Source organism: Pseudopodoces humilis, chromosome 3 (assembly GCF_049639895.1).
Source record: "Pseudopodoces humilis isolate 2021_Gansu_Grassland_sample_001 chromosome 3, ASM4963989v1, whole genome shotgun sequence".
Lineage (NCBI taxonomy): Eukaryota > Metazoa > Chordata > Aves > Passeriformes > Paridae > Pseudopodoces > Pseudopodoces humilis.
The window spans coordinates 84,292,237-84,319,139 of NC_142202.1; the positions used below are offsets into that span (position 1 = coordinate 84,292,237).

Sequence of the window (26,903 nt, forward strand, 5' to 3'; positions counted from 1 at the left end):
GCTATAATTAGAAAAGAGAAAGAGCATTCACTGTCCTTAAGTTTATGCTGTCTTATAACCGAGCCATATGTAAAACAACACACATATGAATTCATCATTTCTGAATATAGAAACAGACAGTGAAATGTTCAGGACTGTTCACACATTATCACAATTCACAGACATCACCAGTCCTGGAAACATTTTTCTCCCCCTACTCAATATATCTTTTCTAAAATGAGAGAATGGAAATAAACAACTCTAAAGGAAAGTGCACAAAATACAATATGAGCATCTTTCTCATAGGCTTGCCATATCATATTTACGAGAAGCCTTTCCCTCTAAAAAAAAAAATCTCAGCCCACTAAGCTTTTCCCAAGTTTTTACTGTCCACCACATAGAAAGGCCAAGCTTTCAATCCACTCTTCCAAAACTCTCACTTCACTTCCCACTTTTTAGCACAATTTCCCAAGTGGTACTCCAATTGTAGATGTTCTCTGAGAGCACCGCATCAAAGATTTATGCTTCCTTTAGCTATAGCATTTATTTTATTTTCAATATAACTTCATGTTTAAGAACTCCAGACTGTTTACCTTTACTCAATTATCAAATATTAATCTTCTTCCTAAAAATAATTCCCATAAAATCTTAGAAATTTGAAACAGAGCAAATATATTTATCCATAAAGAAGACAAAGGAAAACACAGTTCTTCAAGCAAACTTGAGTAAGCTGAGAAACTCAAAGCTACATGCTGCAAATGATTAAAGCTCAGTCCAGTAAAGTCAGACTCACAGAAGCATCCTTACTCTCACACTCTCCTCTGATTTGAAAAAACTTGTAATTTGAACTGGGAACTAAAAGTTTGAGTCATTAACATTAAAAAGCCTTTTCTTAGGACGTATTTAATACAGATGTCACATTGAAAAAACCATGAAGTAGTTCAATTACTAAACTAAAAAAACTTAGCACAAATCTTCATTCATGATTCTTTTTCCTACACCATCAAACATATTCCAACTCTGATAATTATACTATACTTTAAATAGCATTTCAGTTCCTTTTATTAGTATTGAGTGCAATTTTTGAAACTTTTTTTTGAAACCTGCTTTGCAAATAAAAATGTTAAACAACATCCTGAATTCTCACTGGTCCTCCCATGCTGCAGATGCAATCAATTAAAAGGTGAGAGTACAGGTGGTTAAATCTCTCTCCAAATTGCAGACAGTAAGGTGCTGACTTCAACTCACCAATCCCAAATGAAAATTCAAGAAAAGTGCCACACACATCTTGTCTTCAGTATCAAGTTTGAATTTTTTTCTTTTTTTGAAATGTCATCCTCAAAATGCCTGAGGACTCTACATATTTTCAGGCTACCTACCCCTCGTTGCCTGTCATTTAGGGAGACGAACTACAGTGAAACTGCTGTGAGTCCTGTTTCTGCAGCCTTTGGAAGTTTTCCTTGCAAACAAAGGCAGTGCTGACTCTGCAGCTGTAGAGCTGACTGAGAGCTTAAATTTCTCAGCATTTAGTTCTGGCTTACTTTTAAATAACAAATAGGGAAAAGAGCAGTAAACAAATGCAGAGTTTCATTAGGTCCTAAATCGATGTACATACAAGTGAAGAAGAACGAGTTCACCTAAAAGACCAAAAGAAACCAAATGCACACTCCATCCATGTCCTCAGTTGTTCCAGGAGCTCTCCTGTGTCCATGAAGAACAGTTAGTTTGGCAAGTTCCCAGGATCACCAGGTGAAAGCTGGGACCACAAGACACAGGAGCAAGAAAGGGGTTTAACTACAGGAGAGGGAATATGGGGCTGGAAGCTGCAGGGGAGGGCAGAGGGAGCCAATGGACCTAGCACCCTTCATACTTGGGATATGAACTGCAAGTTATCTGTCTTACTGAAGCTGAGGGGAGAGCTTGCTATTGACACTGAGACTGAATTGCTGCTGTGATGACTCAGGGACTGCTGCTTACAGGGGAAATTCAGGTCTGTTCTGAGGCTGCCATGCTGTGCATTCAAGCCATGTAAAAATGTACATCTAGACATCACCTATCAGGACTATGAAATCCCCCTGGCCAGAAGGAAGAGATCTGTCTGTAGGACTGTGTCAACCAAATTCATGTATGTCAGTAAGCAGAAACAAAGCAAGAAAATTCTGTTTAGTGGAAGTGAACTGCAAGACAGATCTTTTAAAACATTATCCCCTACATATTTTTTTCATAGTTGCAAATGCTATATTTCATTGCTCCTTTAGAAGTTGTGAAATATCTTACTAAACAAATGTTCTCAGATTTCAAACATGAAATACCTTCTTTTTCTAATAACCCAGGAGAAAAGTCACTGCACATTTTGTTTTAGCAGAAACAAGGTAAAGCATAGGAGAATCAGAACTATAATACAGGTATAAATGCTATTTTAAAAGATCTATTTTTTAGATAAAAAAGTCTATTAGCTGAACAAATGAATCTTGCACAAAACACAGAAGAAATCTCAAATAAAATTTTTTTAACATGCAAAATTATTACGTATATTTTAGTAAGTTCAGAGATGTTTCTGTCCTTCGGAACTTTTCCTTCAAATTCTGAAATTATCTGCTAAACTAGAATACTCCTATGACCATACGTGGTGAGAATCCATTCTCTTCTCACTCAGTCACCAGTCTCACAAGAGGACTCAATGCAGCATGGCAAACTGGTAATATGAACTAGGACTTTACATCCTTTCCTCTTTTTCCTAACCTTTCAAATGATCTCACATATAAAAAGAGTTAATATTTCCTAAATCAGAGAACACACTTTTGAGTGGGTTAAGGTACAATTAAAGAAAGCTTTCACAAAAGCTGCACTATGACAAATGCTACAAATCCACTCTGAAAATACAGAAAGAGCAGCTGACGCATGGGCCTGAGCACCCCCACCCACAAACACAGAGTAAGATTTAAGCAATGACATAAATATGAGAAACAAAAGAAAATTAAGACTGTCTGCATTCCTAGACGAGAGATTTATCCCAATTTTGTTTCCATGCTGTACAACATACCAGACAGGAAACCTCCCCCACTAAACAGCAAGGTAAATTGACAGAGCAGAATACAGAGACATGATACAGTTACTTAACAGTTTATCACCACAACATGTAGGCATAGTCTTTTAATTTTATTCATTCTATAAAGTACATACAGCTTTTGAGCAGAGCCTCTGTCGCCCTGAAAACTCAGCTTCTGAGCTTGCTAACATAGTTTTCTAAGACTTTCCCAGGACAGTAACTATAAACATAGAGATAGGTATACATTCCCTCTGTTACTAGTCTTGTGATGGACATCTCTCATGGCCAGTGTAGTGGGAAAGTGTTATCCTGACCATCCAATCCCTGGCCATGGTCAGAAACCTACAAATCCTGGGAGAAGAAATAAACTCTCTCTTCTTTCCACCACACCTCAAGCTGTGTCTGTGTGATCTATTCAGCACCAGCGGCAACATACCTCTAAAGCTCTACCTCTCAATTTGAAAATGTCTAGCTTCACCCACACTCAAAACTATCATCTACTGCTGTTTAAAACTCCTAATTATCACCTAGCAGTGGTACTTTTGTACCCCTCACAGATTATCATGAAATGACTTGTCATGATATGGCTCTTGGTTCAGTCTTTAATGGCAAAATCTTTCCAATATGGCTTGTTAAGGTAGAGAAGTATGCAATTTAATGGTACAGCTCCAATCCAAGAGAAAGAAAAGAAACAACAAAGTGATTATGCTGAAGACCTAATTTTTAAGATTGACAACAAACATGCTAAAAAGTCACTAACAATGAAGAAGGAAAACCCCACACAACAGCATTTATCCCTACAACATTTGGAAAACTATCTATGGGTACAGAAACTCTTTGCTGTGACTTGCACCTACTGAAATTAATTTGCTCTTGTTTACAGTGATCCCGAACAAAGATGACTAGAAAGCCAGTCTCCCTATAGGAAATGGTACAGGTGGCATTGGTGACATTGGCTGTTAGTGAACAGGTAAACTAGATTAACCAGAAGTGTTTTAAAATGCACCTAAATGCACTTTTCTTTAAAAAAAATAAAAATATACATAATGCAATCCTAGTTTTCAAAGGAACATGGGGTTTTCTTCACACTCTACAAGAATTTCTTTAAAAGTGCAGGGAACCTTCTACATCAACAATTTCAAGAATCCTGATCAAAATGTGAATTAATATTTTCCCATTGTTTAACATAATTTCTCATCACTGAAAGGATATCTAGCTATAATAATTCCTTTGTGTAAATGCAATCAAGATGGAAAAAGTATAAAGATGAAGAAACCAATATTTTCTCACCATTACTTTGGTGCTATAGAAAAAAGGACAACTAAAAATATTTCTCTTTGGGTATATTTAACCCATTGTGTGTTATTATTGAAAGCCATTTTCTAAAACAAGATATTTTTCTAACCTTACAATCTGTATTCATTATGTCAAGAATATATATGATAGGTAACACTTATTTTTAATTAATGTCAGTTTTTAAATTCTACTGTAATTTGAATGTGTTTTTTCATAGTTTTTAGCATCCCAGCACCCAAAACCTTTTGGTATGATTAAGATTTATATAATCCAGCCCTGCTATTTCATCCCAGAGGATGAAATGTGTGTGCACTGTTGTTTACTTTTATTATGTACAGCCTTTGTATGGAACTACATGTTTTTCCATAAGGTAAAAGCCAATGACTTGAACCTAACTTAGATGATGAGAACACATCAATTTGCTGAATGCTACTCCTAACTGCATTGCAAATACTGGAAATTTCTGTTTTTATTTAGCATGGCCTCAACCCCTTTTTCCTGCTGAGATTTGTGTGTTGGGATCTGCTAGGACAAAAGGGGAGTAAATACCTTGTCTCAGAGAGAAGAACTAAACTGGAGCTGAAAGCAGGCATTGCGTGTCACCTTGACAACTTTCTGACAAGCTGTAACGAGGGGGCTATGCAAGACCTAAAGGCTAAAACCAAGAGTTTCAAGGTGCAGGAAGATGAAGCCTAGGACAGGCATACCTGGCACAGCTGGGCCACTGTGGCCAATGACTACCCTCTGCCTGGATGACATCGGTGGCTCCAAATATTTTTCAACACCATAGCAAGTCATATTTAATCAATGACAGTTTTCTTATACTGCCAAGTAATTGTTTCAGTAATATCCAAGGAACACAAAACACAAGAAGGTCTGTTTTCAAATCCATTGCCAATCTGGGCCATTTCATGATTCAGAGTACAGTATCAAGCTCAAATTTAGCAGATACTAAACAAATTAGCAGGAGGTACTTCAAAGACCTTGTTTTATAATTTTGAGACAGAGTTCAAAATGTGCTTCCAGAGGTATAGGACTGGCAGACACACTCATTGTGCCACTAACATCCAACTTACATCAACAGTCACTGCTTCCAGTTGTTGATAAACATCACTACTCTTAAGCAGCTGCAGAGAAGGGCTTGCCCAACCACACAGCAAACCAGCTGAGGGGGAACCATCAGCTGCCATGGTCCTCGACAGTGACCATCTCTTGTTTCCTTGGCAAGGGACAGTCTGAGTTTTCCTGACCTTTACACCCTTCTCCAGCAATGCATTCTGTACACTTTGTCTGCTCATCATCGGGGCAGTAGTTATGCTGCTGTCTCTCCAAGGAGTATAAAGGGACTGTGAATCATGTTGCTACTCATAGTGTAGGTACCCATTTTAACACAAGGCTCTAAGCCCACTTTGTGCAAGGAGAAGATGTCTGATCCAGACTTTAGACTGGGGCTCATATCAGTTTTTCCTCAGGAAAGGCTCTTTCACAGTGCTTGGAAACACTTGCTGTCAGTCATCAAAATGATGATAAATGTGTGGAGTCCTCTGACTCCAGGATAACTACCTCCATGCCTACCTATGATAAATGACCATGTCCAATTTTTTCTGTAGTATTTTGATATTCCTGCAGCAGATGCCTGGGATTCAATGGACACCCATAAAACCCATACAGCAGGTATCTTCTCATATCACGCGTTATGTAGAGCTTATAAAAGTCAGCAGCACTGCCAGAGATGGCACTAAATGACATGCAAAAAACCCAAGCACTTCCTCCCAATGCTAAGGTGCCCTGGAAATAGGGTGGATAGAAAAAGATGACAGTTATTAGGAGGAGAAAGAGATGTCCTTGGTTAATAGAAAAAGGGGAAAAAAAAGCCAGGGAGGCAGAAATAGCAGTAACTGGGGGAGAAGCGAAGGGATTGAGGTATACCTACAGTAAAAAATGTGTTGAGTATTAAAAAACAAGGTAGCAAGTATGAATGAGTGCTGGAAAAAATGGGTATAGTCATTGGTCTCCCTTATGTTGAGAAAACAAAATTCAACACAGTGCTTTCTGAGCATGGAAGTGTTACAGTGGGTTTGGTATAAGACTTAAGCCAAACGCTTCAAAAGCAAAAACATGCCTAGAATATATAAAGATTTACACTATGAAAAATTGTAGGCCACACTCAAAAATGTCTGTAGTGTTACGGAGGTGAGTTGACTTTACTGTCTTCAGGAAAAGCAGCCACTTAGGAAAAGTAGCAGGAAGAGATCCCATCAGTAAGCAAGGAAGATGAGGTGCATTGTGCTGCACCAGTCAGCACAGATCAAGACTTCCTGTGGATAAAGTAGTGAAATAAAACCAGGCCAATGCACACCACACAACACTGCCTCAGCACAGCTATTTGCTAGTTGTTAATTTTTAGGTTTCTTTAAACCCAGCACATCTACCAATAGCACAGGTCTGCTCTCTCAGATATCCACCACTCTCATACTTGATCTTCAACTGCTGTAACTGGAACAAACATCATGTTTTTAATCAAACTGACCTTCTTTTCCATACTGTTTTTTCCATATTGGGCATGCTTGGAGCTTCAAGCCAAATCTGCAATCTCAGTTCAAACCTTTAAATGGTTTTAGCCATTACCTAATAGAGACTCACAGTCCCACTCAACTTCTGGGGTTCTGTTGATTATTCTGAAACAAATTCTTTGATCAAGTTTGCCAAAGGAACACAATAGCCAAGAAAAATAAAACTGAAAGTCTGTCATATATTCAATGTGAACATACCTTGATAATTGCAAAATACACCATGTCACAAAGCATATTTTTTTCTTTGACATTGCCTAACATTACATGCTTTTATATACATATATATAGCAATTACTATCTGGCTTTTTTTGAATGGATATTTTTGCATCCATTTTTGCATCCATGGAGACCCAAACCCCAAAGATATTTCAATTATATGCAAGCATTATGCTGTCTATTTTCTTCTATTTACAGTTTTAAAATCAAAATCTCCATAATCCCCACTGTTGAACATGTAATAAACTAGGTTACCTAAACACTGGTTCTGGTTCTGGTATGCAGGTTTCAGATATTAAAAAGATAAGGATTGCAAATATTTCAGCATACAGAATTTAGTTAAAAAATTGAGTTCAAACATACACAATCCTAACAATTGATTTACCTTGATAGGCTTGATAGCAAATGTTTTCTTCTATGTCATTATTCTTGTAGATTAAAATCTGGACATCACTTCTCCAAAGTTCCACAGCAATTATCCTTCTACAAATGAGTAATAATTGAGAGATTCACCTTAAGCAAGTTAATTTTTGGTCCTCACACTAGAACTTGTGTTCAGGTCCCTCAGCACTCCACCCTGTTGAGAAATTCAGGAGCCTCAGCTTTAAAGGAATGGGAATGACTTCTTTCATCTTTTATGGTGTACAAACTGTCATCTTCGGCCCTTGATTACTTCAAAAGTGTTTTACTGCTACTGAGGTTCCAAGGGAACTAACAGAGAACACCATCAAATCCCTTCCTCAATAATTTGCATGTTGGTGAGACAAGCTTGCAAAAGCCTACGAGAAAGGTCCTTCACATAGCATCAGAAATTCCTACTCTAATTACCCCTTTGCCTTTCATTGTCAGCATGCATTGCAATTAAAATAAAATACCTTGCTTAAATTTGTCGCCACTTCCCTCCCCACAACACAACCACACTGGAGCATTTCTGTCCACGTTGCCTTAACAGGGAAACTGAACTTGCAAATAAAATTCACTCTAACAAAATTAGCCATAAGATCATATTTTTGCACATTAAGACAGCCAAATTCTCATCTCTGTCTGGTTTTCCAACTTCCTTAAATCCCAGTTTTTTATTCCAGGAAGAAAAAAACCCCCATGAATTCTACAAAATAATTGACAGCTGCTCCACAATTCTTCATATTTGTTTTCATCTTAAATTGCTTTAGAAGTCTACATTATAAAAAAAAAAATCCCTGAAAATTTCTAGAGATAGAAGCATACAAATTGTTAACTGCAATATAAATTATATTGGCCTATTTTTACAGGATTTAAAATATTATAAAACAAATTAGCAAAATTCCAGGGTTGTTTTTTTTTTTTTTTTTTTACTTTATAGATGTAGATAGAAATGAGTTACATTAATTCAAAATATACCTTTTAATGATTTATCAAATTTCATCCAGATAACCACTGTTATACCTTGCCTCCTGTACTTCATATCTTTAGGAAGAACCATTATTAGTTGCATTTTTACTGGCACCCAAACAGCTCTTACTCTCTAACTTGTGGAAAAGTGGCTTCATTCCCATTTCTAATTTCAGAGTGGAACTGATTATGACTGGGTTATGAACCCATATCCTACAGAGAGCCAATAAAAACACAAATAGGAAAAAAGTTTTTATAGCGAACCTTATAATAATATTTTTAATAGAATTCTGTTGGCATCTGAAATTTTGCTAGAATGTTTACAACTCTACAAATCTTAGAAACTTAAAAGAGACACAGGCTTTAACTTCTTGCACATTTACTGCTGATAAAAAAATACAGCAGTTACTTAAGTTTTTCAGAAACTGTTGTCCCTCAAAGAACATCAGTACGTAGAAAAAAAAATCTTGATTAAAAAATTGATGTTCTGTCAATTTATTTTCTTTACTATGTTTAAAATGCTTTGAACTTGCTTGTTAAAATAATATTCCATTATAAAATTGACAAGAATATGCAGAATAAAAAGGAATTCTAGGCATTTGTTCTTGGTTGTTTGTTTTTCTTCTTTATTTTAGACATGCAATTATGTTCTTTCTTTAGTAGGGGAAAAAAAATCCCAAACACAAAAAACAACCAAAACCAGTTCAAGCATCCTCTTTCCAAGAGTCTTCTTTCCATCCTAGCCTTTCAGTGACCTTTTCTTGGGAAAAAAACAGCATTTCAGCTTTCATATAACTTTATTTTTTAACATATCTCCTTAGAACATTTAGTCATACTGCTAAATAGTGACAATTGAAATAATGATAATCTTGTTGGTTTGGGTGTTTTGTTTTTTTTTAATGGATGCACACCTAGAAACAGGTATGATCTAATTCATTTGACATATACAAATTTTTGGCATTGGTGACATTCAGACAAGGAACCTGAAAGGGGCAGTGCCTTTGCCTGTCACCAATTTCCACAGCATTCACCACATGTAGATGTAATGGCATTCAAAGGCACAGGGTGGCATGCAGCAAAACTCTTGCTGTTTTTTCAGTTTCCAAGTCTTGCTTTTAAATTACCTCCCAAGTTTAGAATTGAATTAATTTATAAATATACACAGTCTGTGCTCACATACACTCAGTCTCTCCATTCCTGCTAATCAACCAGCCTGTGAAGCTAACCTTGAGCATTTTATTTCTAAGGCACTCGGTCATTCTGGATTATTGATGTGTGCCTCTTGTTTCATGCCATTAATTTTAATCCCATCCATTACTTTTATATGTACTTCCATAAAGCTCTCATTAGATAACAAAGAGTTTAGTTTTGAATCTACTGGAGTTAAATTTGGGAGAGAAAAAGAAAATGCAAGAAAGTATTTCTAGGTTATACCTAAAAATCAACAGCAAAAAATAAAGAGACTTTAAAACCATCATTCTTGTAAAAGCCATGGAATTAAAAACAAAGCCACTTTGGCTGGAACTTCTCTGGTCACCAGTATGTGATTTTTCTTTGCCTCCAACATTCTGATGAGACTATATTAATTAACATGTACAGCCTTGAAGAAAATTTTACTGAGAGATATGATTACATGTTATTCTCCTGAAGCAGGATATTGCATTTTCTGTGTACTGCAGATAGCAAAGTTATTCTAAAACACTTGATATTAAAACATGCTGATTTAAAAATGAAATAATTTACTCCAAACCAAATTTATTTAGCAGAATTCAAACATTACCAACTAAACTGTTTTTCTACAGAACAGTTACCTAAAGGGAAGTCTCTATTTAAGACTAAAAAAGCCTAACTTTTCAAGGCACCAAAATAAGATACTATCTTTTTGCTGGAAAGACAAAGGTGCAAAGAAAACAACTTGCAAGTGTTCTTATATTATATATATATGTATATATATATTTAGTGAGGGTTTTTTTCCACACAGTCTCAAGTATTTTTTAAATCTAATTTAACGCACTTGGAGCATGGTTGTATCAGCTCCCTAAGGAGTTAGAGCAATTCTGGATGCTTCTGAAGGTGCAAAGTCCCTTTCCTTTATAGCTCTTCCATCCACCCCATACACCTGGCCTTATCCAAGTGGCGTCCTGCACTCTGCTTCCTTGGCAGCCCCTCTCTGTTTATTCGGTCCTTGGCTGAATATCCAGTGGCCACCCAGCTCATTTAGAGAGATTTCCTTCAGTAACAGTTCCAAATGCTGGCTACTATTTAGAATGCACTGTAATTGCTTTATATCAACATCTCTCTGGCCTAGTAAAAGAAAGGGGTTGTGATTTTGATCTTCATATAATCATCTTTTTAGTCCCTAAGGATTAAATAAAAGGTGTGGGGGTATTTAATATTTACCTTCCTGGGAGAACCCTCATTCAAAGGAAAGGCTGTCCTTGTTCATGGCTGCAAGACACTGGGTGAAACCAACTTTAATATGTTGTGATTTGCATTTTGTTTAGGCTAACTTTTGAGAGAGAGGACTCCTCTTTTGAAGGAGCACAATGCACGCTTACGGCACAATAAAATCAGTGTTACCAATCCCATTCATTTAAATCAGTTATCCCTAGACCAGCTCTTAGTGTATTCTAAAAAAACCATACCATATAGTCCCAAACTGATACTCTTTGCTTCTGGGAATATGGTTAGTTTATTCCTCTTCAGTAAAGATGAGATAGCAGTCAGAATGGAGTCAGATTCTTCTGGAAACAAAACTTCTGCAGTCAGGTGGTTTGTGTGCCCACTCATCCACTCCAGATTCCCCCCAAAGCAATTTGGCTTTTCAGCTCAGTAGCTGATTCTAATTTGACTCGAGAGAGGAGAATTGACTAAAAATTTTGCCTTCTTACATATTTAATGAAAACAAATGACCTGGCAGAGGAAAAAAATTACATGCAAATTTTGTGCCAAAGAAAGGTGCCACATGTGACACAGCCCCTGCTGCACGTCAGAAATCCATGGAAGAGGAACCTGCAATATGAGGCCACAGCAGAAGAAAAAACATCAGACCTAGCACTGATCATCTTAAGGCACCAAAACAGAAAACAGACATAATGCTGTGTTTTACTCATTTTGCTGCTTAAGGGGCTACCTGTTCATTAAAATCACACAGATGGGAAGCTGCATGAGGAGCAGCTGAGGGCACCAGGTCTGTTCAGCCTGGAGGAGGCTGAGGGGAGACCTCACTGCAGTTACAGCTTCCTTGTGAGGGGAAGAGGAGGGGCAGGCACTGAGCTCTTCTCTCTGGTGACAGTGACAGGACCAAAAGAATGGCCTGAAGTTGTGTCAGGAGAGGTTTAGGTTGGATATTAGAAAAAGTGTTTTCACCCAGAAGGTGGTTGGGCACTGAACAGGATCCCAAGAGAAATGCATCACAGCACCAGCCTGACACAGTTCAAGAAGCATTTGGATAATGCTCTCAGGCACATGGTGTGACTCTTGGGGGTGTCCTGTACAGGGCCAGGAGTTTGATGATTCTTGTGGGTCCCCTCCATCTCAGCATCCTCTGTGGCTCTGCAGTTTTCCACTCATCCAGCATCTTTTGCATTAACTGCAAATTTTATATGCAAAGAATCAGACTTGGAGAAAAGAGCAAGCAATATTGTCTTGGAACCAGTCAACAAACATGAAGTAAGGTTGTGGCTGCCAAATACCTTTGCAAAATGTGAGGAAATAACTCCTTTTCATTTAACACAGAGGTCACAGCAGAAATAGCTGTTTGCCAAAGAGCAGGTTCCCCACCATGCCTGCGTCCAGACAAGCCCACAAGAGGGTTTGCTCTGCATTTGCCTGGCACTTCCAGGAGCTTCAGTGGCCTTAACAATTCTCTTACACTATATTTCAAGGTATTATTTGTGCCTTGCTTGTTACATGAAATAACCAGTGCAGCGCACGTGCTATCCCAGAGCCATAAATGGTGATACCCAGCACTAGCTTCTAACCTCATCTTTAAAAAATGTGAGACCTTGAACTGTCATTGTTCCCCAGCTCCCCAACATCAGAGTAGAGAGTTTGGATCATCAGGAAGTTCCAGGAAGAAAAAATGAATAGTCATATTGCAGGGTATCACCTACCTGTTTTTCTTACTCCAAAATTTTGGATAGTAGGTTATCAAGGAGATCCCAGCAACTCCACAGCAAACATTCTTCACAGACCAAACAGAGAAACCATGGAAATGGTCTGAGTCGATTGGTTTCCAACAGGTTACATATTTTTTATTTTAAAAAAAACCATTTAGATACTTATTTAAACTACAAGATATTTAAGACCTGAGGTGGGCATAAAAATTCCCACAGAAATAAAAAAAAACAACAACCAAACATTTATTTTTAAATTCTTAATTTAATCAGGAGAAATATTAACTGCAGAATATTTTCTAAATTATGTATTTTTTAAAAAGTCCATGGGAATGTGGTAGGATGTCCTAAGCTCCAGCTACCAAATTCATGGATGTTTCTTGTTTCTGCTTAGTGAGGTTCCCTTCAGCTTGCCTCCAGAGAGGTCCACTAAGGAAACACAGATGGCAAATGGCAAACTGAAAGCACCTGAAAGACCTGAGGAGGCAGACAGACAGCAGGACAGATTGGCGGGCAGGAGTGTGAAGCAAAGTGGTACAGAGTCATCACCCATCTGTGTTCCTAGCAAATAGAGCTGCAGGATGATCAACAGGTTCCTGCTGCACTTCCTCATGGTTTCCCTATAGAAACAACTATGAACTGAGAGCAGTAAGGTTAGGAAAAACAGAAACAGCCAAACACACACACACACACAGATTTCCCAGAACTCAATGCTGAATGGCATTTGATTGGTATTTCATAGCACCTAAAAAAATGCTACAGTTTTTAGGTTATCTTCCTGATCTAAGAAATCCTCGATACTGTAACAGCAGCACCTGACAGGAAAACATCGTCACATTTAGGAGCATATTTTCTCTATGAATATTTTTTTTTTCTATCGAGAGCATAGCTTCAACAAACTCATTTGTGCTTAACACTGTGACTACTGTAAATGAATCATAAAAGCTAGTGGTTGTTGTACTGGCTTCTCAAGCTCTTATTTTATGCCTCAAGCCAAATTTAGAAGAAACACCAGTGTGTAACATCAATTTGTATTCACTTACTGGCTTGCTTCATTTGCATTCTCTCAACCAGGAGTTGTGAAATGTTAAACAACCTGAGGAATATTTCTAACTTGCAGAAACTATGCTTTGAATTATCCTCTGATTAGTGGCATAGTAGAAGGATTTCTTTATCTTAAAAGTATTTCAGGCACAGATAGAAGTAAAAAATTGTTTTTTATACTAACACAAAATACTAACACAAAAGTGTTATTATTATTATTAGTATAGTATAATACTAACATAAAAATAATACTACACACATTATTTATCAATCCAAACATTTTGTACCTTCATATAAAGTCCACAAATGCTGCAGTTGATACCTGAAATGCTCACTTGGATTAGAGGTCTTTGAAAAAAAAAACTATCAAGGTAGAAAAATCTTAAGTAAAGATGTAGAAATACATATGAAGTCAGTCACCTTTCTTTAATGTGTGCTGGGGGATAAAATACACACCAAAAATATTACTTACATATACAACACTTCAGGTAAAAGGAAGAAAAAAATACAAGGTTTGACCAAAGAGGTGCTAGATGTCCCATCCCTGGGAACATTCAAAGCCAGGATCTCTGAGAACCTGATCTAGGTGAAGATGTCCCTGCTTATTGCAGGGGCACTGGATTAGATGATCTTTAAAGGCTCCTTCCAATTCCAACTATTCCAAGAAGCTGTGATTCTACACCAAGGACAAACATCTCCTTTTAGTTGGATTCTTCTGAAATGCCTGCATCTCTAGTGGGACAAAATGAGAAGCCTGGAGCAGCTAGCACAATGACACTGCAGCTGATTCAGTAAAGTTTTTTAATCATTCCACGGTACAGAGCCATGTTTGCAGTACTGAGGGATAAGACCTGGGCCCTTAACAACTGCACAGAATGAAGTGAGTCTCTTCAGTGTGTGTGCTGTGCTAGCCCAGTTTTGTGCTGCAGCCTGCAGGCTGTGGTTACTAGCTCTGCAACAGGGCACTGCTCCATGGTCCTCAGTTCCCCTATAGCAGAAGCCCTGGAAAACACCAAGATTCAAACTGAAAGTATTACCAAAGACAGAGAGTCTGAGAAAGAAAGAGTGAAAAACACATTTACACATACAACCTCTAACAGTTTTAAGGCAGGGCACCCTTGCTTACCAAGTTTCAGAAGCCAGCCCAGAAAGAGGCACCAATTTTTTCACAATAATTTGTCTTTTCTAGAAGGGTAGAAGTGAGTGATTCAAAAGTTAAAGCTGGAGATCAGCTTGCCAAACTCTATTTACAGCCTCTAATACATTTAACCAGTATTCAGCAGTACTTACACCCTGTCTCTCCACTCTTTCCTTCGGCTTCCCAACTCTGTTTTGTACTTGTAATAATGAATTGTGCTGCTTAGAGCACCAAGCAGAGGGAAGAAGCTCATCTCAAGAGCATCAGCCTCCCCTCTGTGAATTCCTCATGAAAAATGCGACATGAAATCTCTAGTAGGAGCCTCATCTCTTTTCCACATTTTGGTCATCTGCAGAGAAAAGGGGGGAAGAGAGAGAATGCCTGGTTGGGAATTTTTAGCAAATATTTCTCCTGAAAAAAACCACAAGTATCCAAACTTTCATCAAAAGAAGTGATTGATTTTATTTCTGCTTCATAGGAATACTGAGAAGTCTGAAAAGCCTTTGATTTCAGGTGAGAACATCTTCTTAGTGAAGTTAAACTAAGTATATTTGAAAAAAAAAAGCAGCACGGTATTTGTCTAAGAGATATTTTTACATTTGATTTAGAAAAGAGGGAACACTAAGTCTTTTCTGAAATTTGGGATGGAATTTTTTAAATGCCACATTTTCACAAGGCAAAGAATATTCTCTACCAGCTCTGACTGCCAATCACCCCTTCTACACCATGGTCTGTGGAGTTTTGGGTATGCCTACGCTGCTAACAGCAAGGTGGCCAGGAAGAGGTCATGGGTGCCACACTCTCGGACACTTCAGCTGTTCAACCTCCAGCTCTGGTTTGCTCCTTGTCTTCAGGAACAGTTTGCTCCCACAACCCCACATTTCTGGGGAAAAGGACACCAGATGAAGTGGCCTGAATAGAACTGGTTTGCTTGCTACTTGACAGTAGGTTATAAAACATGTGATTTAAGTTTAGTGCTATAAAAAAATCACCGTTCTGATGGGCTGCAACACAGTTTTCTCATTCTTTTGGATAGTTTGGACAAAAGCCCCTAAGAATATGTGTAAGGACTATCATCTGATGCTCAGAAGAGTACAAGATGCCAAGTACAAGACAGAATAGGTGCAACCAGTCCAAAGTGATGTGGAAACAGGAAAGCCCCCATCATTTCACCTCAAGAGCAGAAGCTGCTACTTTAACAAGATGTTTATACACAGATACACATATACTTATGTACAAAAGCTCTACAGTCCACCTAAAGGCGGGTCTGCAATTTATTGGAACTCATTCACTTGATGGTGCCTCTGTATGCATTTAGCATGAGGAATAGCCCAGCATATACATTAAATAACAGCTAAACATGCTCACATTGCACTGGTGCACCTATCCAGTGTATGGCTGCTGGGTCAGAAGGAAAACATCGCAGAAAGGAAGGGAAAGCTTAAAGCATGGGAGAAATGTCAAAGTTTTGAAAGCTACAGAGCAAGGGATAAATGTTCATTCACATCATTACTCATTTTTAAAAACTACAGTGCAAGGGGTTTAGAATGATATTTTTCTAAAAATTATCTCACAAATTTTTAAAAATTAATTAAAAAATGCCCCAGAAATTTCCCCAAATTTCAGTTTTGGCTTTATTTTTCTGAGTCTCCAATGTCACTTCATTTTTCATCTACTGAAAATTTAAGATGTCATCTATGTTATTTACTGGAATTTTAGGGAATTCGTTTATTGTTATTATCTACCTAATTGGATTATAAAATGTATTTTAAATAAAAGAAAGTGAATAATCTAATCAAGTATTTAACACAATTTTGCAATATGCATATATTAAACGGAGTCTTTTTACTTTTAATGTAAGGCTTTACAAAAGAAAGAAATCACATGCCAAGGATTTTTAGTAGGGGAAATAAACAAGACTCAAAAGACCCTCTATTAAAAAAAAAAAAAATACAGAAATGAAGACGAACAACAGGTAAAAGGCCTGACTAACCATAACTGTGAAAACATAGTGACCCAAACCTATGCATTCACATCACTACAGACTAGAGTGCCTACCTGGATTTTGAAGTGATTACCATAACATCAGCAGGCCAGAAGCTTATGAGCATGAAAAAAAGCAAGCCTGGATTCACACACAGCCACACCCTAACAGACATTTACTGGTGCCACCCAGAGAAAACCACGCCTGCACTCAGCCAAGGGTAGCAGATGTGGGACAACACTTCTCAAAATGAAGCCAAGAAAACTGGGGCAGACCTCAAGAAACAAATCTAAAGACGACTAAATGTTTTTATATTTTTAAATCTTTATTTATTAAGATTTATAATAATAAAATAATAAAAAATAATAATAAAATATTATTAATTTACTATGCATTTAAAAAGTGCATAATAAATGCACTTTTTTTCCCTTAGACCTTTAAATTCTACACACCTCTCTTAAGAGGAAATATTTTCAATAAATGGATGAATGTGATTCTGTGCTCTGGGAATTGATAGATTTCTTGTATTTCAGGAAAACCAATACTATACTCTGTGGCACTTAATTTCTCCCTAAATTACTACCCATATGGATTTTGCTCTGTTATTTACAAACAAGCAATTAAGCACTTAATTGTTTTTGATGCAGTTAAAAATTATCTGTTCAATACAACTTTAGTCTTCAAAAGTACAGAAACGTTTTTTTTTTTGGATACTTTTCCATTTTAGTAAGACTATTACAGTCAAACTGCTTTCCTCTCCTGGTGACAAATTCAAACCCAATTTTTTGGAGACAAAAATTAGCAGCAGTGAATAATGCCTAGAAGAAGCTGCCGGTTTCAGTCAGCACCATGCACCCAACTGCAGTAATCAACACACTTTTTAGCAGGCTGGTCATGCAAACCAGACTACCTAAGCTACAGAAACAAAACTCACTTTCAAGAGCAATGCCCCTAGGACAAGGTTACAGAAAACAGCAATTTGTGGAATTTAATGACCACACCAGTTCTACGTAACTACTCCAAAGTTATACAGGACACTGACATTACCAGGAATTTCCATCTGGCATATTTCATATGTGTCAAAGTTATAATTACTAAAACAAAAAAAAAAAGAAAGAAAAAAAAAAGAATACAAAAAGAAAACAGGAAGAAAAAAAAGCAGCATAATCTTATAATTATGAAGCTTATCAGAACAAATACAATCATAAGTCAAAGTTAAATGGCACTAATTTTTTTTTTTTCCAAACAACTTTTAAATCCTCCCTTGTATTTCTGCATTTTGTGTGCCTGGAAAGTTGCACAAAACATGTTGCTTCAGGGCTGCACCTAATTATATTGGACATCCAGAAATAGGTGCATCTGACTCAGAATTTCTGCATGCCTTGCCAACCAATCAAACCATAAGAAATGCAAACTATGCTTAAATTAAGCAATAAAACACTGCAAGTTGCAAGTTGTAATGTATTAGCATACAGCACACTGCAAGGAAGAACTCCACAACAGGAAATGGGTTCTAAGTATATTTGTACCCAGTACCATTGAGAGTATCTTCACAACTGTGGCTTTACACAACTTGAGTCACACGACCAACACTGACAACACAACAGCACTGAATGTTACAGATCAGGACTGAACATCAAATGAGGGTAAGTGCACTAAAGCAATGATACCTTTAATTATCAGCTGTTAACTCTCACCTTTTTAAACCTTTATAAATTGCAGGGTTTTTCATTTGATGATCATACCTCTCTGTAGACAATCTTCAAGACAGATTTAATTATAGAACAGGTACAAAACCAGACTTAAGTAGCAGCTCATGTTGAGAATTTGTCATTTTACCTTAAGGTAAAATTATGAGATCAGGCACTGTATTTTGCAGTGGTCCAGGGCAGGTGGGACCAAAGAGATGATTACAAAAACCTCATGCTTGTCTGGGACTGTTCCATCAGAAACATCTTGAAATGTGCAGCTGAGCTGTTTTATTTTACTCTTTATTTTTCTCTTTCACAATACTATGCAGGCAAATTATATTAATCAACTGGGCCAAATATGGTCCCAGAGATTTCAAAAGAAAATATATCTCATCACGAGAATGTTACAGAATTTATTTTCATGCCTCAAGGGTGTTATTAATAATTAGCAATTTACATAAAGTCGCTAGAAAATACACAATACGAACCAGTAGATTAATCCTCAGATATTTTCAATTTAAAAGCTAAAAATCAATCCTAACCATTAGAGAATTGTCTGAGAACTATAAAGCAATTACAGACATTGATAACTACATACACAGGCGACGATATCAGCAATTAAAGGAGAGACCAGTATGTGATCCATGCCAATTTTGAGAACTTTCCACTAACAGCTGCTGCTCCATAGCAGTCCAGTCATTTGGCTAAGTTGTAAGGTCATTTTCTAAATGGGAAGTGACAAGTCTGAAGTTGGAGTTGTAAGGAGTTCTCTTATTTGCCAGCTGTGTGCCAAGCAGTGTGGCAATAAATTCCAAGCAATGGGACAACTGAACATCAATAGCATTATACATGTGGGTTTTTACATTGATAGTATAAAGAACAGTCTTCATCTATGTTCATTATGGAGCAAACTCTGCTATTAAACACTGCTTTGTACAAAGGCTGCAAACATAATATACAATCAGCTATCAAACTAAAATACATTTAAGAGCTATCTGAACAACTGAAGTATTTCCTATTCTTTTTACATTAGAAACATATCCAGATTTCCATGCCTGCAAAAGAACAATCATTTTCAGAAATGAATAAAACTGTGTGTAGCAAAATAGGTTCTTTTGTACCATATAATTTTCCAAACTCTATGGTGACTTTTACAGCAGTATTTCAATGGCTACTTTTCAAGACAAAGTATTTTGCCACTCTGTTACTCATTGCAAATGATTAAAGCAAAAATGTAAAAGCACTGTCTGCAGCATACTGTGATACATTGCAGCTGCAGGTGATTTACTCTATAATACACCATTGCACAAGCAGCCACTCCTGAGGCTGCACAAGATGAGGTGACGTGGGGTTGATCCAAATCCACACAATTTAAAAAAAAAAAATTACACAGCACTCTTAAAAATTCAAGAATAAGAAGATAAAGCATCCTATTACTCTACAGGCATTTTGCTTGAGTAAGAGCTTCTGGATTGAGCCTGGAATTAACGGCTAGTAAACAGCTTTAGGATTTGGCCTGCTGTTTGTACCTGCTAAAGACTTCTTTATCCAAAAGTACTAGTGTTTGACTCAACAAAATATAAATCATGCTCTCTGCTTTCATTAATGGAGACAGCACTGTACGTCAGCGCTTTTATATATACATATATATATTTATAAATAACTACATGCTTGAATGCATCAAAGAGTTTTCTGAAAGCCAAAAGAGTGCTAGGTAAATGTCAGGATGGTGCTGAAATTTCAAAGGAAATAAACCATGGTGCTAAAAGCTGTGCTCTTTTCACCGTCAGCAACGTCCACGGGATCCTGTTACAAGGGTGACCACTGTAGGTTCCAGTTCCCTCGTCCTCTGAGGGAAAACTTGAGTTAATCAGAGAGCACAGAGGTAAGAAAAGATCATAGCTCCTTAGGAAATCAACTGGGCACAAGCAAAAGAAGAAAAAATTGACTAGCAGAGTAGTTAAAAAGCCACTCAAATTGAAGTCTTATGTCTTAATTATGAGTGGTATATTAGAAAACACCTATATACTCAAAGAAGAAAAATAATCTTTTTTCCGCCTTTCCATTGGAAAAAGAATTTAGAAACTCTTGGGAGTCAAAAGCTTGATATGATTCTCCATATGAAAAAAAAAAATCCAGTCAGTTTTGCTGGGAGTTTTTTTTGGATGTTTTGTTGTTGTTGTTGTTGTTGTTGTTTTGTGGGTTTTTTTGGTTTTGTGGGGTTATTTTGGTGGGTTTTTTTTTGGTTGGTTGGTTGGGTTTTTTGTGATTTTGGTTCTTTTTTCCCCTCAGGATACAAGAGCTGGCAGTCTTATTTCCCATGTCTTTGGGGAAGACAAAGGTTTGTTTTAATAGACATGTATTAAATGATTCAATGCAGAACTGAAAGAGCAAGCACAGTGGACTCAGCCTACCTAGACACCTACTTACCCTGATATATATCAATTTTTAACACCTGTCATCCAGAGTTTGTAAGAGGGGAAAAATATTTAAGACACTTAGTTGCAAAGATCTGGATTGCTGTTTCATCCAAGGTCACAAGCAAAAATATTCTTTTCCACTCCTGTTTTTGAAGAATTTGCACATAATTTGTACACAGTTTTAGAGGTTTTGTAGAATGTCCCAGAAGACACAGCGATGGTATCACAGCAATATCACTTGAAATTAATTAAACTATCTCAAGAGCATTAAGTCCATCCTCATTCCATACATAAAGGCTGCAGAAGTATACATATGTAGAAGTGAGTTGGCAGAAGCAGCTGCCTAAAAACATACCTGAAAATGAACTAACTGCTCCAATTCATGTGTACCCTTCTCAAAGACTGTCAAGCCCTAGGATTTTGACAGCAACTTGTCTATAAGAACCCATGGGAATGATTTCAATATGTTCTTCCATGGTATCCCATTGACTGTTTTCCCCATATTATTAGCAGTCTCTACCAGCAACTAAACTCAGCAGTTTTTTAGCTCCCAACCTCAGGGAAAATTGTAAAACTAGGTGTATATTTAACACTATTAATTCATCTGCATCCTAGTTCCCCTGCCACGTGCTGAGAAGCTGTGCTGCCATTCTGCTTGTTCTTCCACCAGTCATCCATTTCTCTAACTCAGTACCTTCAGACAAAGACAAATAATACAGGAAGGAGACTTTCATAAACCATGTGATAATTAATTTTCATAAAATTGGTAAACACTGAAATTACAAGCTCATGCAACAACAGTTCAGCATCTGACAAAGTAAGTGTCACTTTCAAAAATTAACGGGAAAAAAACACATCATAGGTTTAGTTACAGTTTTACTGAAGCTGGGTTTAGCTGCAGTAAGTTAGAAGTGCACTCATGCTAGTCTACTGTCACTACTGTCTGGTAGTTTATTGGTATACGAAAAGCATTTCTATCACATGCTGCTGAGGGTGTCAGACCCAGCAAAAAGGAACAGTTCCATTTGTTGTTTCCTTCCACCTCATGAATCATGCAAAGCTGACTTTCTGGTTTTGTTACTCACTTATAAATGTAATTGTAGAAATTAACTAGCCAGATACTTTCTACAGCCATTGAAAGTGAAGAGATTAACTCTCTCCCCAGGCAAGGAGGGAGCAGTAAGAGGAGCAAGGGTTGTACAGCCACAAGGATGAGCACACAGAGCATACTGCTGAGTCCAGACAGAATGAGCTTGCAAGAACCGAAATAATAAGAGTTTGCACAATAATTTGAACTGTGGTGACAAATAGGTCATACTTTTGAGATATTAGCTCAACAAAGATCGTGTTAGGAATTATAAAGGTCCACCTCAACAATGATGTCTGGGCTATCACCCTGCATAAAAGACAGTGACAACAGTTGTCTGCAGTGATTTAGAAAAATGCACGATTATTTAAATTCTAGGATTATTTAATCATGAACTCATATAGTCTGCATTTGTTACATGAAAGAAATTTGCAGATTGGTAATCCTCCAGAACTGTACCACTATGTGCCATCATTTTCACAAGGTGTCCTAACAATTTTCCAGTGTTCTTCATTAATTACTGTTTCTAGTCCTCTTAGATTAGAATTAGAATTCTTCTAGTTCTAATGTTCTAATTAACATACTAATGATTTTTTTAGAACATGTAACCAGCAATTCCCAGGGCTAAACTGCAAGACAACAATTCTATTCTCCTGCCAGAAAACAGTATGAACTGTATGTGTAGTGATTTGTTGCCACCACCTGCACACCCTCTAGAGGTAGGGAAGGCAGCCCTCAGTTTGAAATTAATCCACAGATCCATACTTGGAACAGGATAACCTGCCAAGGTCACATATCCATTACAGTATGCCTCACGTTTAAAGACAAGGCCGAAAGACAGAACTTTATCACTGAGCCATCACAAAACACTGACTACAGCAGAACCCTGTGGGCCTGCAAGACATGACTCTGTGATACACGCTGGACTGTGATGGAGGCAGTCACTGCTTCACTGCAGGATGCTAAATATACACTGAGAGATGAATAGGCCTCTCTAATATACTGATCCCATTTCCAAAACCAAAATACACTTCAGATCTCTTCGCTGACTCTTCTGCAAATTGCTTTACAACTGTTCACATTTTCTGCCAGGATTATTTTCATTTATGTCTTACTTCATAGAGACTTTATACTTAAGACAGAGAAGAATACAATTTTGTCATGGATTAATAAGCCTGAAAAATACAGTCAAAATTTTGTAAAATCATATTTCTTAAATAAATGAGCACTCTGGTAGTAAATTTTATCTTCCAGGTGGAGATCATGTCTGAAATGTCACCGTTTTATTGTAATATATCCAAGTTTTCAGTCATATTGTAATATATCCAAGTTTTCAGTCATTATCCATTATATTATTTAACTTCTAAAGCTGGTGATAAAGGCAAGCCAAAAAAATGCCATGACCTTTTATTGTGGTGAGATAATTTACAGATATGGGCGTATGAAAAATCCTGGAGAGCAAAATCATATGAAGGATTTTTCCAAGTAAATACTTTTCTTCTGAGACTTACTGGTGTGGTATTGTGCTCAGTTTAGAACAGTTACTTTGGCTCCAGCTTTCCCATTCATGAACAGCAGCAATAACAACATTTGATCTAATATTAATATACTTTTAGATGTCTTTTATATTTTATGTGTATTATTAACTCAGTTATGGTTTCAAGGAAAACTCCCTGGACAAGAGTAAGACTGACTGAATCCCTTTCTGAAGAAAAAGTCCCTGAGGACCGCATTTCTCACCGAATTTCTGAATTCCAGAGGGTGTTTCAGAGGCACCTCCCCAGGTTTTCCTCCAAGTGTAGATGCAGCCATGCTGGAGGTCAGAGATTAGACTGCATCTCGCTGTCCAGCTGCAGCCCTTCCCATGAAATGACCTGTAAGAGCAGCTAAAAAGCGACCTGAGCTCCAGCTAAGAGTGGGCCCAAAGAGGAATAAACTAGCTGAGGCTCAGCTTCAGCAAGATTTACATGAATATTTACCAAAGGAAAAGCAGTCAGGAATATAATCAGGTAGTGAACAGAACTTTCATGTTGTGATACTTCCACAGATCTGCACACAGGGTGAAGACCTCAATGGAAGAAAAATGTAAAGGTCAATACCATGTTTTATTTACATATAAATCCAGTAAACTGAGTCATACAATTGCTTCAGCTTTCTCTCTACAGAAAACAGGTGAAAGGGGGGAAAAATATTTAAAACATATTATTAATAGAAGACAAACACATTTCCAACCTGAAAGTAATATATAGTATCAGTCAAGTACTGTTACAGTCAAGTAGACAGTCATAAATTCTCCTTTCCCTCCGTGACTGTGTTCACACCTAGATAAATTCTTCTGCCTCTGCAACACCACAGATTCTCTCACCATAACTCTCCCCATCTAATATCTCCAAACAGCAAAATCTCGTGCAGAGTGCCCATCCATAATGTGGGAGCACTGAAGATTAGGCCTTCCTCTCTCCATAGAACAATTTCTCAATACAACTTAAGAAGCTTTATAAAATCTCTCTAATTCAGACGGGTTTTTGCCATCATTCCTGAAGTAAAGATAGAGCTTTTATCAATGTTCAGTTTGATGGTTTCTAGTAATTACTCTGTAAATACCTACATCTATTAATAGCACCACTAAAAAGTATGTCTACAAGAATTTTCAGGATGAAAGTCAAAATTCCTTCCAAAGAGTGTTTCTAATTCAGGACTATCATCTCCTCATTATAGCCAACAATAACCTCTCAACTCCAATACTCCACCTGGCAAACAAACTATTTGCAAAGGTAAATCATGAGTTTAGTCAGCAATCAGTGTGACCTTTCAGGAAGGATAGCTCCCTTCCAGACAGTATCTCCAACCACTAAATGAAATCTCTATTTTCCAAGCTTAAGGGGAAAGAAAAATGTCTGCTTGAGCAAATTGAATCATATAAAAATTTACAACACCCCCAGACATTAGCAAAGCTCTTCGTCTTTTATTCTAAATTCTGCTTTATCTTCAGTCTGCAGATGTGGTTGGGACATATCAAAGAGAAAAACATGTAGAGATTCATCAACTAGAAGCTGAACAAGTCACTTGAGGGCATGCACACTTCCTGTAACTAACCATAGCTGCACCTGAAGCGTAATGGAACCTCCTAGAAGAAGCAACATTTTATTAACCTTTCTAGTGAAAAAATGAAATGTGGCCAAAGGCACAAGAAAGGCATGTTGAAGTGAGGATGGGGTTGGTCTCCTCTTCCAAGTAGCAAGCAATAGGACAAGAGGGGGTGGCCTCAAGGTGTTCCAGGGGAGGTTTAGATTGGATATTAGGAAAAAAAAAATTCACAGAAAGAAAGGATTGCCAAGCACTGGAACAGGCCACTCAGGAAAGTTATTCACTCCCCATCACTAGAGGCATTGAAAAGACCTGTGGTAGATACAGAATGCAGGGACATGGCTTTGTGGTGGATTTGGCAGTGTTAGATTTACAGTTGGACTCTATGATCTTAAACGCTTTCCCCACCTAAATGATTCTGTGATTTGATGCTTCTAAATTCTCAGAACTACATTCAGAAGAGTCTGAGGTACAGGTCTAAGAAAAACCCTCCCATTGCCAGCATAGGGTCTTCCTCTCTCCCTCCCTCCCTCCCTGTTGCACAGATACCTGTAAGCAGCTCGTTCACACACAGCTTTACATTTCCTGCCATCTATACAGATCCTTCTGCACAGAGCTGCAAAGAGCAAGACTCTGCTCCTTCCTGTGGCAGTGATTCTTCTGGTACCTGTGAATAAACCTGACTCGACAGATAAATATCAACTGCAGAGAGATGTAAACAGAAAAAGAGACTTCTCTCCTCCCAATGAATTTAGAGACTTCTGACCCCAGTCAGCATACTTTTCTTGGATGTAAAAGAGTTTTTCAAGGTGATGAATTCACTGTGTGATTTTTTTGGAAACATGGCAATTCCTTTTCTCCAATATTGGGCTGCCTGATGGGAAGAGGACATCACCTGCTTACCAGCCTGGCAGTAGTGTATCACTATAATACTGCACTACTGGATATCACACCAGCCTCATCAAGCCAGCTTTACTGTCAGCTTCAGTACCACCTGCCATCTCCCCTGTGACAGGGCAGTTTCACTATTAAAAAGATGCACTTACAGACACTTTTCTCACAGAGAGAGTGGCCTACATTTTCAAACTCCCTGCCAAGGATCAGTGGCCCTCCATCCCCACTACCTACAGAAATGCATCCAAAACAGTATTTCATCTCAGTTTTCCCACAAAAGACCCTCTCAAGTATGTCAGGAGTCTTATGTGCAGAAAGGCCCAGCAGCAACTTTTAAGTGCACTCCTGTCACAAAAGCTTTGAAGGGAAAGATTTGTGCATTTACTTCTAATGGGTAGTTCTCAGATACCACGGTTATGGATGAGCTTAGGCCACATAAAGCAATTAAATTTAATGCCCTAGATTAGATGCTATTTCTGACTGAATGACCTCAAGAGTGTGTGCAAGTGTACTAACCTATGATACTAGTGAAATAGGAGGTATCTGAATGTGTTCAGTAGCATTTTTTTTCTCAACGCATAAAGTTTTTATTCTCTTGACTTGGTCACATTTGACTCTTGGCACCAGTCTGTTCCTTCCATATGGTATCACGTATGATTACAATAAAAGAATAAAAACTCTACAGAAACCTCAAAAGGCATTAATATGTTTGCTTTGTCAAACTGTGGAGTCTCAAAGCAAGAAGGAATCCAAGACAAACAGGAATATAATGCTAAAATCAAGACGTGGGCAGGTACTGAACTTCCTTTCTTCATTATTTCTAATCAGGTTAAGAGCATGATTCATTTGTTAAACTTCTTTCTGTACAAGTGGGGAGAAAAAAGTGAATTACCCATTGAATGCACAATAGAATAATGAAAGGAAGCTGCAGGTACTTCATGCCTTTGAAAATTATT

At 37.6% G+C, this 26,903-nt stretch overlaps 1 protein-coding gene and 1 long non-coding RNA gene across 4 annotated transcripts in view; one reads left to right on the top strand and one right to left on the bottom strand.

Moving 5' to 3' along the window:
- The window catches only part of KCNQ5 (potassium voltage-gated channel subfamily Q member 5), a 282,028-nt gene that overhangs the window by 246,615 nt on the left and 8,510 nt on the right, over window positions 1–26,903 (bottom strand). The window lies entirely within an intron of this gene.
- Window positions 18,264–26,568, top strand: LOC106629161 (uncharacterized). Its single transcript, XR_015772252.1, has 4 exons — window positions 18,264–18,414; window positions 20,250–20,344; window positions 20,752–20,800; window positions 25,654–26,568. It is a non-coding gene; the product is annotated as an uncharacterized LOC106629161 (long non-coding RNA).